Here is a 17749-nt window from a genome sequence, read left to right on the forward strand (position 1 = left end):
AGTCCACTACAGAAATCAGGTCAGAATCTCAAGTATTGTTTGTTGTGGTGTTAAGTATCAGGCGGTGTAGTTCTCAGCCTGTCTTGCCTGCTCTGATATCTTGTACTTCCAGTGACCCTATTTACTTGTAGTTTACAGTCTGATTTTGTGCATTTGTTATATGATCTTGATTGATCTTGATCCAGCGACAATGTCGTTTTCCAGTTTGTGTACTGCAGAATGAAGGAATAGGGGTATGTCGCCACATTGCAGAGTTGGATGTGACATGTGAGTTTTACCAAGGAGCTCAAAGCATGATATCCACGTAAAACTCTAGAAAATCCGTAGCATGCCCTGATCTCCATGGAGACTTTTTCCCCTGATGTGTGTATGAGGTTTTGATAATCCCATCCAGTTGAATTGTAGTGGAAATGTTCACTCCGCTGAAAATCCTTGACAAATGCAAAGTGTTAACATAACCTAATGAGGTTCTAGAAGCCTTCACTGAAGAGGGTTTTGTATTTGGGTTTGAGAACGTTTGTTACAGGTGGATCGATTTAGAGTTACATATAGTGAAGGGAAAACTTAGGGCCGCCATCACAGCAGTGTTTGGTCAGTATTTTACCTCAGTATTTGAAAGCCAAAACCAGGAGTGGGTGATAATACAGAAGTGGTGACGTGTTTTTAACCCCTTAATGACAGCCAATACATCTTTTAACTGACCTGAGATATTAGTTAATAGCGTCCCCATACAGATGACGATCCAGCAGGTGTCGGCTGTACACTGTAGCTGGCAATTTGCTGTATCAGCCACGATCAGTGTTGGCACCGACCATATCTGTTTAACCCCTTAGATGCTGCTGTCAATAGTGACTACATCATATAAATGGTTAACAGAGTGTGAGGGCTTCCTCTTTATCCCAATTGGTGCCCTCAGATCATGATTGTGTGGTCCTGATGTTTGCCATGGCAATTCATGACCAAATAGCGGCCTTAGGCCATGTTCACACTTTGCGGCGTCCCTCTGCGGGTTCTCCCGCAGCGGATTTGATAAATCTGCAGGGCAAAACCGCTACGGTTATCCGTGCAGATTTATCGCGGTTTGTTCCGTGGTTTCTGCCTATACTATTGATGCTGCATATGCAGCAATATGCAGCATCAATTGTAATGTTAAAAATAATAAAAATTAGTTATACTCACCCTCTGATGTCCGGATCTCCTCGGCGCTGCACCCGGCGGTCCGGTTCCAAGGATGGTGTGGGAGAAGGACCCTTCGTGACGTCACGGTCATGTGACCGCGGCATCATCACGGTCATGTGACCGCGACGTCACCGCAGGTCCTGTTCGCACAGCAACTCTGACCGGCCGGCCGCGTGCAGCGCTGAGGGGTGAGTATATCATGATTTTTTATTTTTATTCTTTTTTTTTACCCCAAATATGGTTCCCAGGGCCTGGAGGAGAGTCTCCTCTCCTCCACCCCAGGTACCACCCGCACATTAGCCGCTTACTTCCCGCAACGTGGGCACAGCCCCATGCGGGAAGTAAGCGGTTCAATGCATTCCTATGGGTGCAGAATCGCAGTGATTCTCCACAAAGAAGTGACATGCTGCGGGTTTTAAACCGCTGCGTTTCTGCGTTGTTTTTCCCGCAGCATGTGCACAGTGGTTTGCGGTTTCCATAGGGTTTACATGTAAATGGAAACGCTATGGAAACTGCTGCGGACCCGCAGCATCAAAATCGCGGCGATTCTGCGGTAAAAACCGCAAAGTGTGAACATGGCCTTATAGTCTGACGGCTGTTGTAACCTGTCCAGAAGTTAGTGGCATTTAGATGGTAAAAATACACATTTTCATTCCTGTCATGCCACTTTGCATTAATTCCTGAAAATCACCTGAAGGGTTAATAAACTACCTGACTGCAGTTTTCAATATGCCAGGGGGTGCTGTTTTTAAAATGGTATCACTTTTTCGGGTTTCCCAATATATGGGACCTTTAAAGTCACTTCAAACATGGATAAGTCCCTAAAAAAAATAAATTTTGGAAATTTCCTTGTAAAAAGGAAAAACTACTGCTACATTTTTAAACCTCCTAAAATGCCAACAAAATAAAATAACATTTTAACAATGGTGCTGATGTAAAGCAGGCATTTGGGAAATGTTATTTATTAATGTTGTGCTGTGGTATGACTATCTGGATTAAAGGGATAATCATTCAAAGTTTGAAAATTGATAATTTTTAAAAAATTTTCTCAAATTTCTGATATTTTTTATAAATAAACACAAAACATATTGACCTAAATTTACCATTATCATTAAGTATAACGTGTCACGAAAAAACAATCTCAAAATCACTGGGATTTGTTGAAGCATTCCAGAGTTATTACCACATAAAGTGACACTGGTTAGATTTCAAAAATTTGGCTCCGTCACTAAGGGGCTATTATACTTTTCCTCTGATTGTTCCACTCCTGGTTTAGGCTTACAGATACTGAGGTAAAATACTGACCAAATGCTAAACGTGTGAGCATGGCTTAAGGGCACAATCAGATGTAAGTGATTTTTTTACTGGCACAAAAAAACAGACCAATTTTCATTAGTATTTGGACTGATTTTCAGCAGACTTTTGTCAGTGTGTCAGTCCAGTGAAAATCCCTGGCACCATTGATAGATTTTGTGCTTAGTTGGTAGAGCCTGCCACTAGGTCCAAGGATCTGAGGCACCAAATGGTAGTCCTTATAAAACTTGATCTTTATTTCATGATATTTTTAAAAAAATCACAACTATAGAAAGACAAGGCAACATTTCAACCATATTTTAAAAATTCTGCAATGTATAATCCAAAGTGGAGATTGTCCACCATGTCTGAGTCCAGCCTGAGGAGTTTCATATAGGTCTTGGTATCGAAGAGGACCCAATTGTCCACCTGTCACATAGAATACAAACTTGAAATAAATTACTATTAATAATTAGGGGGCCTTTATACGACCAGGAAATTCATGTTCTGACTTTGTTTACTACTATATAAATAATAGTGCAATAGCATGTGACAGAGGACTGACCTTGGAGGTCCATGCAATGGATGTAGGCTGAGATCATTATAACCATATTATGGACAACCTTCTCCTTAGTGTACCTTCAGTCATATGGCGAAACACCATTACAAACAGCTTATAAAAGAGCGGCAGGACACTAGTGAGTATATTCCATCATGTCCCTGATCAGGATATAATATATTACAGTACTGTGTTGTACTATAACAATAAATTGAAGTTTCAGTTCCTAAATCGTGAGGCTGGGGCAACTTTGGCTATGACCAAGATCGCGTGGCCAGAGATCGCTGTATGCTGCTGCTTTGCAACATCGTGAAATGAATGGGGTTGCATTACGAACCAAAGTCCCAGTCTACGATTAACTTTTTTTCAAATTTTCTGTGCTATTTCCTATCAGACAAGCTTAAAGTAAATGCAGGGTTAATTAGTATAAATCAATGGATGGTTTTGGATGAGTCATCATGTGAAGAAGCACTTACCTCTTGTTCTAAACAATCTTAAGAAAACTCTGTAATAAAGCAGAAGTGTTTACTCAAAGAATCCTAAAGTAATCTGAAGCAACTGTACCCTGTCTAAAATGACAAGACATTTCATAGAGCACATGCCTCAGTCATGCAGGAGGTTTTTCCAGATCCTTTCTGCATCTCCTCTACAATGGTCTTTTTTCTGTCTTGAGATTAGCTATAGTATGAATTACATTTTTTCAATGGTTTGGATAAAATATAATCCGTAGCATTCCCAGTTATATACAGTTGGTATGGAAAGTATTCAGACCCCATTAAATTTTTCACTCTTTGTTTCATTGCAGCCATTTGGTAAATTCAAAATAGTTCATTTTTTTCACATTAATGTACACTCTGCACCCCTCTTGACGGAAAAAAATAGAAATGTAGAAATTTTTGCAAATTTAATGAAAAAGAAAAACTGAAATATCACATGATCATTAGTGATGAGCGAGTGTATCATTAGGCTGCCGCCATGAAAACTAAATTTCCGAGCAGCCATAAATACTTGGAGGTCACCCGAGTGTGCTCGGGAAAACCCAAGCCATGGGTACACTCGCTCATCATTAATGGTCATAAGTATTCAGACCCTTTGCTCAGACACTCATATTTAAGTCACATGCTGTCCATTTCTTTGTGATCCTCCTTGAGATGGTTCTACTCCTTCATTGGACACCAGCTGTGTTTTATTAAACTGATAGGACTTGATTTGGAAAGGCACACACCTATCTATATAAGACCTCACAGCTCACAGTGCATGTCAGACCAAATGAGAATCATGAGGTCAAAGGAAATGGCCAAGGAGCTCAGAGACAGAATTGTGGCAAGGCACAGATCTGGCCAAGGTTACAACAGAATTTCTGCAGTACTCAAGGTTCCTGAGGGCACAGTGGCCTCCATAATCCTTAAGTGAAAGAAATTTGGGACCACCAGAAGTCTTCCTAGACCTGGCTATCCAGCCAAACTGAGCAATCATGGGAGAAGAGCCTTGGTGAGTGAGGTAAAGAAGAACCCCAAGATTACTGCGGCTGAGCTCCAGAGATGCAGTAGGGAGATGGGAGAAAGTTCCACAAAGTCAACTATCACTGCAGCCCTCTACCAGTCGGGCCTTTATGGCAGAGTGGCCCAACGGAATCCTCTCCTCAGACATATGAAAGCCTGCATAGAGTTTGCTAAAAAACACATGAAGGACTACCAGACTATGAGAAATAAGATTGTCTGGTCTGATGAGATGAAGATAGACCTTTTTTGTGATAATTATAAGTGTTATGTATAAAGAATACCAGGCACTGTTCATCACCTGCCCAATACAGTCCCAACAGTGAAACATGGTGGTGGCAGCATTATGCTATGGGGGTGTTTTTCAGCTGCAGGGACAGGAAGACTGGCTGTCATTTAAGGAAACATGAATGCAGCCAAGTACAGAGATATCCTGGATGAAAACCTTTTTCAGAGTGCTCTGGACCTCAGACTTGGCCGAAGGTTCACGTTCCAACAAGACAATGACCCTAAGTACACAGCTAAAATAACAAAGGTGACTTCATAACAACTCTGTGATCATTCTTGACTGATGCAGCCAGAGCCCTGACCTAAACCCAATTGAACATCCCTGGAGAGACCTGAAAATGGCTGTCCATCAACATTCACCATCCAACCTGACGGAACTGGAGAGGATCTGCAAGGAAGAATGGCAGAGGATCCCCAAATCCAGGTGTGAAAAACTTGTTGCATCATTCCCAAGAAGACTCATGGCTGTACTAGCTTAAATGGATGCCTCTACTCAATACTGAGCAAAGGGTCTGTTATGACCATGTGATATTTCAGTTTTTCTTTTTTTCATACATTTGCAACAATTACTACATTTCTGGTTTTTTTTCAGTTAAGATGGGGTGCAGAGTGTACATTAATGAGAAAAAAATTAACTTTTTTGAATTTACCAAATGGCTGCAGTGAAACAAAGAGTGAAAAATGTAAGGGGGTATGAATACTTTCCGTATTCACTGTATGCCAGAAGCTTTGTGCACTTTTCTTTATTTATACCTTCTCCTTAATAGAAAAAAACTTGGCACTCAGTAGTGAGGAAAATTATTTAGCTTCCCTCCTGCTGCACGGCACGTTGACACGCTTCCTCCTCACTGATCCGGACACAGCGCTTTGCCTCTGCAACTGATGTTGCCACATACCCTGGCGCTTTATCCTCCCTGTGTGATTGGTGTTCCATATTTCAGATCATACCTATTGCAGCAGGCTGTTATATAATCTATATAATCTGTGGACTCTCCGTATACCTTCTTAGATTGCTTCTACATCCAGTTCACATTAAAGCATTGTCTGATGAAGGTCCTTTGCCGGACCGAAAACGTTTATTCGTTAATTTTGTCTGGATGCATTAATAATAAAAAGAAGCTAAATAATTTTCCTCACTACTGAGTGCCAAGTTTTTTCTATTATTGTTCTGTGGGTTGGAGACCCTACTTGAGCACCTACAAAAAACTTTTTTCTATTGAGTGAGTGCCGTGTTTTCTTCTACTATACCTTCTCCTTATTCATGATACTTATTTTCATTCCCATGTCACTTTTATCTTTTATTTCCCATTTTCACTTTCTATTTTGCTTATAATATATTTCTGGATACCTAGAAATTAATTTTATTGCTATTTTTCACTGTAAACACTGGCAAATGTGCCCATTTGCTTGGGGAATCCATACAGATTGGGCTACAAAAAAGGAGTTATGATAATAGGTTCCTTTCACAGTGAATCACTTTTGCAATAAAAAAGGAAAAAAAATGCAAACATTATGCTATATTTCTGTTTTTTTCAGTCAAGATGGAGTGCAGAGTGTACATTAATGAGAAAAAAATAACTTTTTTGAATTTACCAAATGACTGCAATGAAAAAAAGAGTGAAAAATTTAAAGGGATCTGAATACTTTCCATACCCACTGCATTGTGGATTTAAGGGGGTGAGGCAAAATGAATGTTAGATTGGAATTACTGTTAGAGTTGGGGAATGTATTTCCTTACATATATTCAAACTAGGAATAGTGATGATGGTTGTTGATTGCTATGAGGTACAAATTATCATTAAAATATTATAGTGAAATCAGATTTATAACTAATGTAATCTTTAAGTCAGATATTTATATGTTTAATGAACTACAATTATAAGCTTTTCAGAAGTTTTTAAACTTTTATTGACAAACACATTGTTTTTTTGCAAACACTCAATATTTACAGTGTTGACCCTTATTTTTCAATTGCTTTGGAGCTTTCATTCACCCCCTACATCCGATCACTGGCTCGCTCTTGTTATCTGCACCTCAAAAACATTTCTAGAATTCAACCTTTTCTTACCTTCGACTCTGCAAAAACTTGTACTGTTGCTCTTATTCATTCTCATCTGGACTATTGTAACTCTCTATTAATCGGTCTCCCTCTTACTAACTCTCCACTCTCCAATTTGTCTAGAATGCTGCAGCCAGGATTATATTCCTCACCAACTGTTACACCGATGCCTCTACCTTGTGCCAGTCATTGCACTGGTTACCAATCCACTCCAGAATTCAATAGCAACTTATTGCTCTCACCCACAAAGTGCTCCATGATTCAGCACCACCCTACATCTCCTCCCTCGTCTCAGTCTACCACCCTACCCGTGCCCCCCATTCTGCTAATGACATGAGGTGAACATCCTCAATAATCAGAACCTCCCACGCCCATCTCTAAGACTTCTCATGTGCTGCATCAATTTTTTGGAATGCACTACCCAGGATAATTCTATTAATCCCCAATACTCACAGTTTTAAGCGTAGTATCAAGTTGCAAGCTTCCGAGACTACTCAGGTGGATGAATTCTTATCACAACACAATAAAAGAGAAAAAAAATAGATCTACCTGTGAAATTGCTTGTTTTAAAATGGAACTTCAAATCTCAGAGAGACAGAAAAATTTGGGAGTATAAACTTATGACAATCTTTGACACACTCAATGCAGGAATGAATGTGTCTCATAGATATGTCTTTCTACATCAACTAAGGAATGTGCTCCTCAGACTTTTGGAGGCATCATAGTCAATGACCAGACCTCAATCACAGCACAATAAAACTTTCACACTACTTATCTATGAAATGTTTCAAGATTTACAGCCACAACTGTTTTCTCCCAGTCCCACATTGATAGATCTGTTTCACGTCACTTGTCTTATCTATTGCCTAAATTGAGAGACATTTATATGTATATATCATATAGCTGAGATACCAAAAAATTACGGTACATCTCAAAGACATACACAACCCCTGACCTTCAGTCAGTACCCAAAAACATAAAGCTTCCAAAATGATCCATATTGATACACTGATCTATGTTTTCTTACAGGGCACACAGGCTGAATTTGCCCTGTCACCCATAACCATGCTATTTTAAGCAAACAACTGAGACCAGTCAGGAAAGCCATAAAACTTAGACTTCGAGACAGGTGCAAAGAATGTACAATGCATAGACGACACAGCGATAAAAAGAGCAGCAGCTGGGATTTCTCATTTACAACTTGAATACATTGAGCTGAGGAGCTCGTCTTTATCAATCACTGATAGTCAGGCTCGTGAAGTCACAGCTGTTGGTCTCCTGCAGTTCTACAAGGCTACACTGCCTGCTGGCGACTTGTGATCCTCAGTTGTCACTGTACACTCATCCATAAGTGGCTGTTGTTCCGCAGAGAATGGAGACAACATCTTCGGTTTATCTCCAAAGTTCAAAATGTCATGACACAGATACAATATTACTATGAATATGATGTCACCCGGGGTGAACCAGCAGCAAAGTACATGGATAAAGCAGTATATTCTATGCCTGTCAGTGCATAAATTCTGTCCCTAAAAAAAAATTTTATGTAAAAAAAATCCCCTATATTCATAGAAAGGAAGAACTTCCTGCAGTCTCGTTTATATTGAAAAACAAATATTGAGTAAATTTAGCTGTATGGTGGCACTTTCTCAATTAGAATGGCATACTGATGTTAGCTTGTCCAAAGATTTGGGTACAATAGAGACCAAATCGCAGACAGAATATAAAATCATAAAATGCGATGGGCTGAGATTAGTTTAGCTCTGTTTGTCCCCTGCTGCTGAGACCAGTGATAAGAAACTGCAAATGTCACTATGTTGATGCATATTGCAGATGATTATCTGCTGCTATGTGCCTAAATAAAGTTGCATTTGCAGTTTCACATAAATGATCTGAACCAAACACAGTAGAGTTGAGCTCTGCTAGAACCAGTTAATGATGTAAAACCACACGGGCAGCTATACTGATGTAGAGGACAGAAGATACAATTAGAAATGCAGTGTACTGTACAGGAGTAGACAGTAAACAGAAGCATAAGGTAAAGTCTACACTTAGATTAGTTTTAAACATTATTCCCATCTCCAAGATCCTATACCAATATGTAGTAGGTGTAATAATAATAATAATAATATTAGCAAATGTCCCCAAATAGAATTGTAGTATAGTTTTTCTGACTCACTTTATCTCTTTCCTCCTGTACAGGCATTGCAGGACCTTAGCTATCTATGGTTCCAACCACTGATATAGTGACAGATAGCTAGTTGCTAGTGGTCATAACCATGGATACCTAACGTCCTTCAATGCCTGCACATGAGGAAGGAGACATTTCTAATTGGAGATAATTGATAATATTATTATTACACCTAATACATATTTGGATAGGATCTTGGAGATGCAAATACCTCTTTATGGATAATTCAGAAAAGTGGCGATTGTCAGGAGCACACAAGAGAGGGAGGGCTCTGCAGCACTGAAGAGAAGCAAGTACTGCTGGGATTTAGCAAATAAGAATAGGGTTACCTATGTGAAGCTGAATGTCCCAACAGGCAGATAAAGAAGAGAAAAGACACAAAGATACAAGAAAAACTATTGTCCAATCTCGCCAATATCGGCAGGCTCGGCGGACTGTATTATAATATGTATGGGGGAGCTGTTATAACAAGCTGTTTCCTAGGAAATGTTAAGAATTTTTTGTCTGTAAGATCCTACTAAAATATCACCAAACAATAATAAAGAAAATCCTTAATGTAGTCAGTTCTAGTCTCTCCGCTTCTGGAAAATAAGGCAACTTCCATTTATTTGTGTAATGGAAATAGGCGCTCAATTTTGAGCTCAGCTTTTGCACAGGACTAATTTCCTTCCTGGACCTGTGGCTCATGGCCAAATTCACCGTATTTTTTATGACTTTGGTCTTCATCAAATTGACAACACTAGCAAAATATTATGGCTTTTTGATTGTTTAAAAGCAGCGAACCCTAATATAGTTAATGCTGCAAATAAACTCTTTAAAAATGAACCTGGGAGGATAGTGTACACAATTTTCACTACATACCTTTGTCTGGTCCATCTATTCAGTCAAACAGTCTAATCTTGGCACAGTGAATATATGCAAAGAGGAAAAAAAACAGTAGTAAAATAAATTCTTGGTCATGACGTAGTCATCATTAGAGGGGTTAAATCATTACATTGTCTGGAAAATCTTAACTGTAACGCTGCACTGCGCTAAGCCCAAGTCGGCTTGAAAAATACCTTAAAACCAAAAAGTAATTTAGTATTATGTGCTGGGCAATAAAACATGTTCATATCTGTGTAATTTCATGATCAATATTAAAAGGGGAAGAACTATTCTAACAGGTCTTAAACAGTTTATATGACTGTTAGAAAAGTTTCTATATTTTTCGTTTGCTTTTACATGCAAATATTTTTTTTTAAATAATTTAAAAATGGAGAGAGGTCAAATCAAATAAGGCTCTGTACATGTTAGCTGTGAGACCATCCATTACGATGTTGATCGGTTTATGCCACAATTATCTAAACAATAGAAGCAAGGAAAAAACACAAGTAATAGGTTTAGCTAGCTCCGCTTTGATGCATAGTTTGACAGATCTTCTAATATTTCCAGAGCTGTGTGAATAGAGCTTTGCTGTCAGTTTATAATACAGAAATATGAAATATATACAGAGAAAGACTCAGCACTCAGGGGTTATGCAGCAGAATTGTAACAGAATTTAAACAATCCAATTGCAATTAACATTTGACATTTTGGGGCTAAATTCTAGACCTTCGTCAGAAGACAACAGATTGACATGGACGAAGCAGTTCAGGAAGAGGAGTGAAAAGGAGAAGCAACCATCATCGCAAGTGTAGAGGTGCTGCATGTCCTCAACTGCTTCATCTATGGCAATTCGTTGCATTCTGATGAAGGTCTAGAATTTAGCACCAAAACGTCAAATGTTAATTGCAATTGGATTGCAGCGGTGATGCTGTGAGATCACCGGTGTTCATCAGCTGATGAACTCATGTGACCTCTTTCATGGCAGCTCAGCGCTATAGACTGCGGGTGCGATGACACCCTGGATTACATGGTCTCTGGCAGACAGGTGAGTATATGAGCATTTGATCATCTATCCACCCCCTGGTGTGTTGGACCAGCTGCCAAATAATTCCTAACCAGCTCCCACAATCCCTCTCTCCTAACCCTGTATCGTGGCCTATAAGTCTAGAAGCATTTTAAGGGGTGCACACAGTGTGGGGTGCACAGTATTAGGTACTCCCTCAAAGCACATTTGTTCAGAGCGGCCTATCACGTTCCCTAATCAAAGTCATTTTATGTATAAGTGTGTGTAGCCCATTCACTATCTCTAGCTATCCCCCACTCCCTCAGGATTGCTGGCCCATCATTGTAAATACACACCTGACTTTGTATCTCCCCACCTCATTGTAGATTGTATGCTCTCATGAGCTGGGTCGTCCTACTTTGCTTTAATTATAGTATTGTTAACGTTGTTACTTATGACTGTTGTGTTTGAAACTGTTAAATTGTAAAGTGCTGCGGAATATGTTGGCGCTATATAAATAAAGATTATTATTATATGGTGGTTTATTATTTTTGATGTTTACAGGAGACAAGGGCATTTGTGGATTTGGTGTTAGGTGAGTCTAATGTGTTTTTTTTTTATTTTAATATGTACATTATTTAACTATTTTACATGTTTTATTTTTGTTTCTTTTTTTTTCAAGTTTATGCACAGGTGCCGGCGGATGAGAGACTACTCCTTCCATCAGCTTCACCTTCTATCACTGTTATCAGTAACAGTAGACATAGCCTGATGGGAGGAGTAGTCTCTCATCAGCCAACGACTACTGACCCTGTCACAGCTGCGGGAGTCACAGGGTCACACTCACAGCTGCGGGGTCAGTCACAGCCCTCTGACAGTGGGAACAATCTACTGGCAGTAACGTTACGCCGATCAGTACCGCCGCATCAGTGTTTCCCAAGCTGTCACACAGATGACAGCGTGGGAAACACCATAGGAAGCCTGTAAAAACACAAAACAAAAGCTCGGCAAATCTGCAAACATTTTTATACCTGCGCTTTTGCTGCGGGTTTGACTGACTCAATTGAAGTTAATCGGTGAAAAACCCTAAAAATCCACACAAAGAATTGACATGCTGCAGAAAAAAAACGCACTGCAAATACTAAAAGAAACATTACTGATCATGTGCACAACACTTCAAGATTTTCATTGAATTAACTGGCATATGGGTTCCATAGCGTTTTTGGCCCATTTCCAAGCGGAAAAAAACATAGCGAAAATGCACCATGTGCACACAGCCTTGCAGTTCTACTGCATAACCCCTGAGTGCTGAGTCTTTCTCTGTATATACTTTATGGACTGGTTAACTACTCGGTCACCGCTACATTGACGAAGTGACGTATAGTACCATATAGCAGAAATATAAAATGTTGGTCCTATATCCTACTGTATCAGTAAATATATTCTATCAGTATGCACCATCTCCGGTTACAAGCTGTGGCATCACTGCCAAAGACATAATGTGTTTCATTTATCGCATATTTTCTATGAATAAGTCTGTTTAAAGATCTCAAATTATCATCATCGTCCAAAACGCCGATGCAGTTTCACTTTCTGTTTATACTTGTAGGACACCTATGTCTTATGTGTAGGGGCATTAATTCTTAAGTAACCATCCAATAGATTGGAATCAACTGCTAGATATCAGTGTTTGTTGTCTACTTCACCCTCTTGATCTCAGATATTTAGCAGAAAATATGAACTTCACTGTTGGACTAAAGTACTGCTTGTTATTACTGACACATCCTCTGCTCCGAAGAAATATTTCTTCTGTGAAGATTATGTTGTGTCTTTTTTCCATTTTGCAGACTTACAGTGTCCCACTGTAATGTACAGTACATGCATTAAAAAATCATATAAAAAAATTATATGAACATAAAAAGGAATAGAAGAAAGAAAATTACTAAATCTGAGGTCACAGAATTGGGTCAGAGCTTAGGGGAGGGAAGCACTGCGATAGAAAAAATGGAACACTCACAGCAATCTTGTGGCTTGCAGAATGAACCAAGACAGAGACCCAGACTTTCATTTTTATTAGTTCAATGCTACACCCACATACCCCACCTTGATGACATAACATTGGGGCTTGCTGTGGGTTGCTCTCTGTTGTTCAGAATTCCATGAGATTTCCAACTTTCAGGATACCTTCACCCCTGTACGTCCTAGACAGTAGATATCGTTTCCTATCATGATTTTATATTTTTATAGAGATCAAACATGACAGGTATAGCACAATCCATTGGACTAATATTAAGTTGGAGGGGTTCTAATGGTCTTATTGTGGTGTGAGTGAATGCGTGATGTTCTTCCTTTAACTATGATGCCGAAAATATATCTGCCATAAATATCGGATTGATCCAAAGCCACAATATTCATATCTGAACACTGGAGGCAAAAAATCTCAGAGCAGTTCTTTGATCAGAAGAAGCTCTTTCATGGGGAAGTGTATTCCCTCACCTCTGCGTAAATTAATTTCAGACTTACTATATTTCAAAGCATTTCTATTCTGTAATTGCATGGTCACTGCAGGTGGTCTCTACTTCAATAGAGGTTGAAATGTTAGCTCTCCCTCTCACTTCCTAGTTATAATTTGTCTTTCTTTTCCCAGCTATAATTAATCCCATATGTTCAATGTGGAGTTCTACCTAAGTGGAGGATGAAGTGTTAGTAATTATTATTATTATTATTATTATTATTTATTTATATAGCACCATTAATTCCATGGTGCTGTACATAAGAAAGGGGTTACAAACAGAGTTACAGATATCATTTACAGTAAACACGTTTACAGTGACAGACTGGTACAGAGGGGAGAGAGGACCCTGTCCTTGCGGACTTACATTCTATGGGATAGTGGGGAAGAGACAGAAGGTCAGAGGTGCTGCAGCTCTGGCGGTGGTGAGGCTGCTCTACACTAATGTCTGTTATGCTAAGTTTATAATCACTGTGCAGTGAGAGCAGAGCGAGGTATCCCAAAGGTTTCACACAGGATTAGCCCAAAACAAACTTTTGTGTGAAATGTAATGAAAGCCAGATTTCACTGCAGAGTGACTACAACTTGCCTCAGCATAGCAGACATAAGTGTGATACTGACACACTTCGTAATTAAGAGAGCTGATGAAAGGGTTTGTAATGTGACACAGCTTATCTCAGCTGCAATGCCCTCCCCCCACAAGGATTGATGCAGGATTGTAGACCAGCAGATCAGGGCTGTATCATTACATCTCACACACTGAGAAACCTGCTAAAAGGTATGGCGGGGGAGTTTTCTTTTCCTGCTGTGTTGCTCCCTGCTTATAATTGGTCAGTATCATACAGGAAGAAGTACACACCCCCAGTGAAAACTGTCTAACACCCACTTGGACTTTACTTTTTTTTTCTTTTTTCTTAACTCATTAGCAAGCAAAGTATTTGGCACAGAATATCTCCGCAAAGATCCTCTTTAATGAATTGAAGATAAATGTAAATTACAAACACATACCAAACATTTATAGATTCAGTCCTGGAAATATGACACAATGTGATCCCAGTGTCTGTAAAAAAAAGTGTTAAAGGAATACCAGTGGTCTTAGGCTACTTTCACACTAGTGTCGGTACAGGCCCGTCGCAATGCGTCGGGCCGACGTACCGATGCAACCTGTGAAATTTCTGCAAGACGTGGGCAGCGGATGCAGTTTTACAATGCATCCGCTGCCCATTCTGCAGTCCGGGGAGGAGGGGACGGAGTTTCGGCCACGCATGTGCGTAATCCCATATGTTCAATGTGACATCTCCGGAGATGTCTTATGGATAGGGATGAGGGAACCCAAATAGTTAAGATCGGGGTTTGTACCGTCCAGTAGTAAACCCTGAACACAGACTTCTAAACGGAAGTCTGTGTTACTGTTCAGGGTTTGGCATCCAACTAAAGCTAGTTGAAACAAGCGTTCAGGCTGTGGGCACTTTTCACAGTCTTACTGACATCATTGGTCAGAGTCACTGTGTGACAGTGTGGAAAACAGAGGCTATGACTGGCGGTAACCTTACTGAAGTCCCCACAGGTCAAAATGCTGCAAGTTCCTACACTGTAACATAGAGGACAGTGTGGAAACTAGTCTCTAGTGGGTGCCATGAGAGACTAGTGACATGGCTCTATCTGTATGGGCTTCTATGTATGTATGTCACATTGATATACAGACATGATATACACTATGTGATTTTTTCGACAGGTGTTGATAGAAGTGTGATAATGTACAATATGATGATTACTGATATCTAGAAAAAAGAAGCCTGTATTTATGTCTGCTATGGTTACCATTAGGTCACAGTGAATCTACTGTATATGCTAACGAATGGCAGCGGTCTAATGCTATATGCACAAGAGCACTTTATATCATGATGGTCTCGGACTACTAAAGGCGGGAGACCTATGCTCCTCTGTACCCTTTAAATAATATTATCCTCTTGGTCATTAATAACCAGGAATGCTTTTATCCACTGTGAAATCTCAATCTATGTCTGCTATGGCCATGACTAGGTCATAGCGAATTTATTTTATATGTTTATTTAGGCAGTGGGTTTTTTATGCTGGATGCACAATAGCACTTTAGGAGATCCATGCTCCTCTGCCCCCCTTTTTTGTACTGTATAGATTTGAGAAGTTATTTCCTGCCTAGGATAATAGACGTAGTAGGTCAGACGCTTTGGCGTCTAAACGCATAGATTCAATTCATAGGGTGCACACTTTTGTGCAGCATTTTTGTAGATTATATATTTGGTGCAGTAAGATCACTTATGCTGCATTGGTTTTATTTGTTTCACATTAGCGTGACCTAGGTTTATTTTGTGTGTATGGTGTTTGGGTCTTGGGCGTGGGTAGTTGCTAGGGCCCGATTAGGGCAAGAAGGGATAGCCGACGCTGAGCGGGGGCGCCATATCGAATTTTAGGGTGCCAACATCCGCTGTTAGGAAGGTGTGAACTCTATCAGGGCTAACATTAGGGACCTAGTCAGGAATAAATATTCTCTTTATCAAAAGAGTTCCTGTTATATCTCGGCTGCTTTATCTACCCCGTTGAGACCTAGGGTTTTTGGTGTTGGTGGTCATTATTTGTTTAATTATCTATCAGATTTTAACATTATCTATTAAAAGCTATTTTTTAGGGTATTGCGTTTTTTTTTGGTTGTCCTATTGAATATACCCCTACAATATTGGTTTTGGTCGTTTCAGTTGGGAAGAGCTGAGGCTAATCACCAGAATTGCCACACCAAATATGTTGCGTCACTTGTGGGGCAGCAACAGGCTGATATTTGTAGGTTGGGAATGGCCCAATAACAGTGGGCTTTCCCAGCCGAATAACCCCTTTCTGACCTTGGACGTAAGAGTACTCCACAACGGAACCACTCCCTTTGATGTGGGCTCTGGCGCTGAACCCACATCTTTCCCAGCACGTCAGCTGTTTTGAACAGCTGACGTGTGCCTCAGGAGTCGTGATCCACCTGCGGCTGTTAAGCTGTTAAATGCCGCTGTCAATCTCTGACAGTGGCATTTAACTCGTGATTTCCTGAAGCCCAACGGAAATCACCCCAATAGAGACCATGTTACGTGAAAGTTGAACACCGATGGGTTGGCATGACAACCAGAGCTCTCCAGCAGACCTCTATGGTTGTCATAGCCTGATTGCCATAGCAAGTGAGAATTTATATTTGCTGTGATCTGCAACCACAATGAAAGGACTGGTCCGCTGAAATCTCTGTAGAAACCAGTAAGCAGCTCAACAGTAACAGGATTGGCACTGCCAGCCGTCCTTAATGACACTGTCCACAACCTAATATCACATCATCAATCAAATGCTCCACACTGTGATTCTAAACTTCATCCTTCCTTATCCTTTTGAAAACACCCAGAAGAGGAGGAGTGACATTTTACTGCAGTCCTAATGTGAGCTAGCACTACATTACGCTTTCATGGCAAATGTCAGCAGCTGCTTCCCCTAGTGTTTAAAAGTTGAAAACATCACAATTTTTTACATTATATTTTCTATTTTATGCCATTAAAATTATATATTTTTTAATTAAAACATTAAATCTTTACCTTTTTTCAATTGTTAAAAAACAAAATGCTGACAATATATTCCCTTTAACTTCCAGTATATCACATTGCTATTGGTGCTAATGCAAGGTCTCTAGGCTTTGTGTGACAATAAATCCCTATAGATGATACTGCAGATCTGTTAAGGGGCCTTTTTGGGATTAGTGGTGTTTTGTTTAAAATAAGTGCTATAGTGTATAGAAGATAAACAAGGAACCACTGAGACGGCTCATAGGTAGATGTACAGTCATTTTATTGAGGCTACCTGTTTCAGCGCCAAACAGGCACCTTCATCAGACCTGTTCGGTGCTGAAACATGTAGCCTCAATAAAATGACTGTACCTCTAGTTATGAGTCATCATCTTTTCCAGGATTCCCAGTGGTTCCTTGTTTTTCTTTTACACACTATATCACTTGTTGCAGTTGCTATTGTGCATAACCGACACAACGAGGAGCAGCAGTTGGCTTACTCTTTACAAGTTTTCAGACAGACTTGGCCCTGTATTAAACACATGTCACTCAGGTGAACAGTTTCGCCTACTCTCAGAGATACTTTATTTATCCGAAACCTACTGTACAATTATAGAGCTCCACTTTTTTGTCTTTTTCCTTTAGACTGTTTAAAACAAGGCATGATGTGGTTTTTCCCATATGTTTCTTTAAAAGGCTTAAAAGCGCACACAAAAAAGTATATCTATTTAAAATAATT

General features: G+C 39.8%; 1 protein-coding gene across 2 annotated transcripts in view; it reads left to right on the plus strand.

The window, feature by feature from the left end:
- Positions 1–17749, plus strand: part of CAP2 (cyclase associated actin cytoskeleton regulatory protein 2) — a 189380-nt gene that overhangs the window by 121411 nt on the left and 50220 nt on the right. The gene's annotated exons all lie outside the window — the stretch shown is intronic.

This window comes from Ranitomeya variabilis, chromosome 6 (genome assembly GCF_051348905.1).
Source record: "Ranitomeya variabilis isolate aRanVar5 chromosome 6, aRanVar5.hap1, whole genome shotgun sequence".
In the NCBI taxonomy this organism is placed as follows: Eukaryota; Metazoa; Chordata; class Amphibia; order Anura; family Dendrobatidae; genus Ranitomeya; species Ranitomeya variabilis.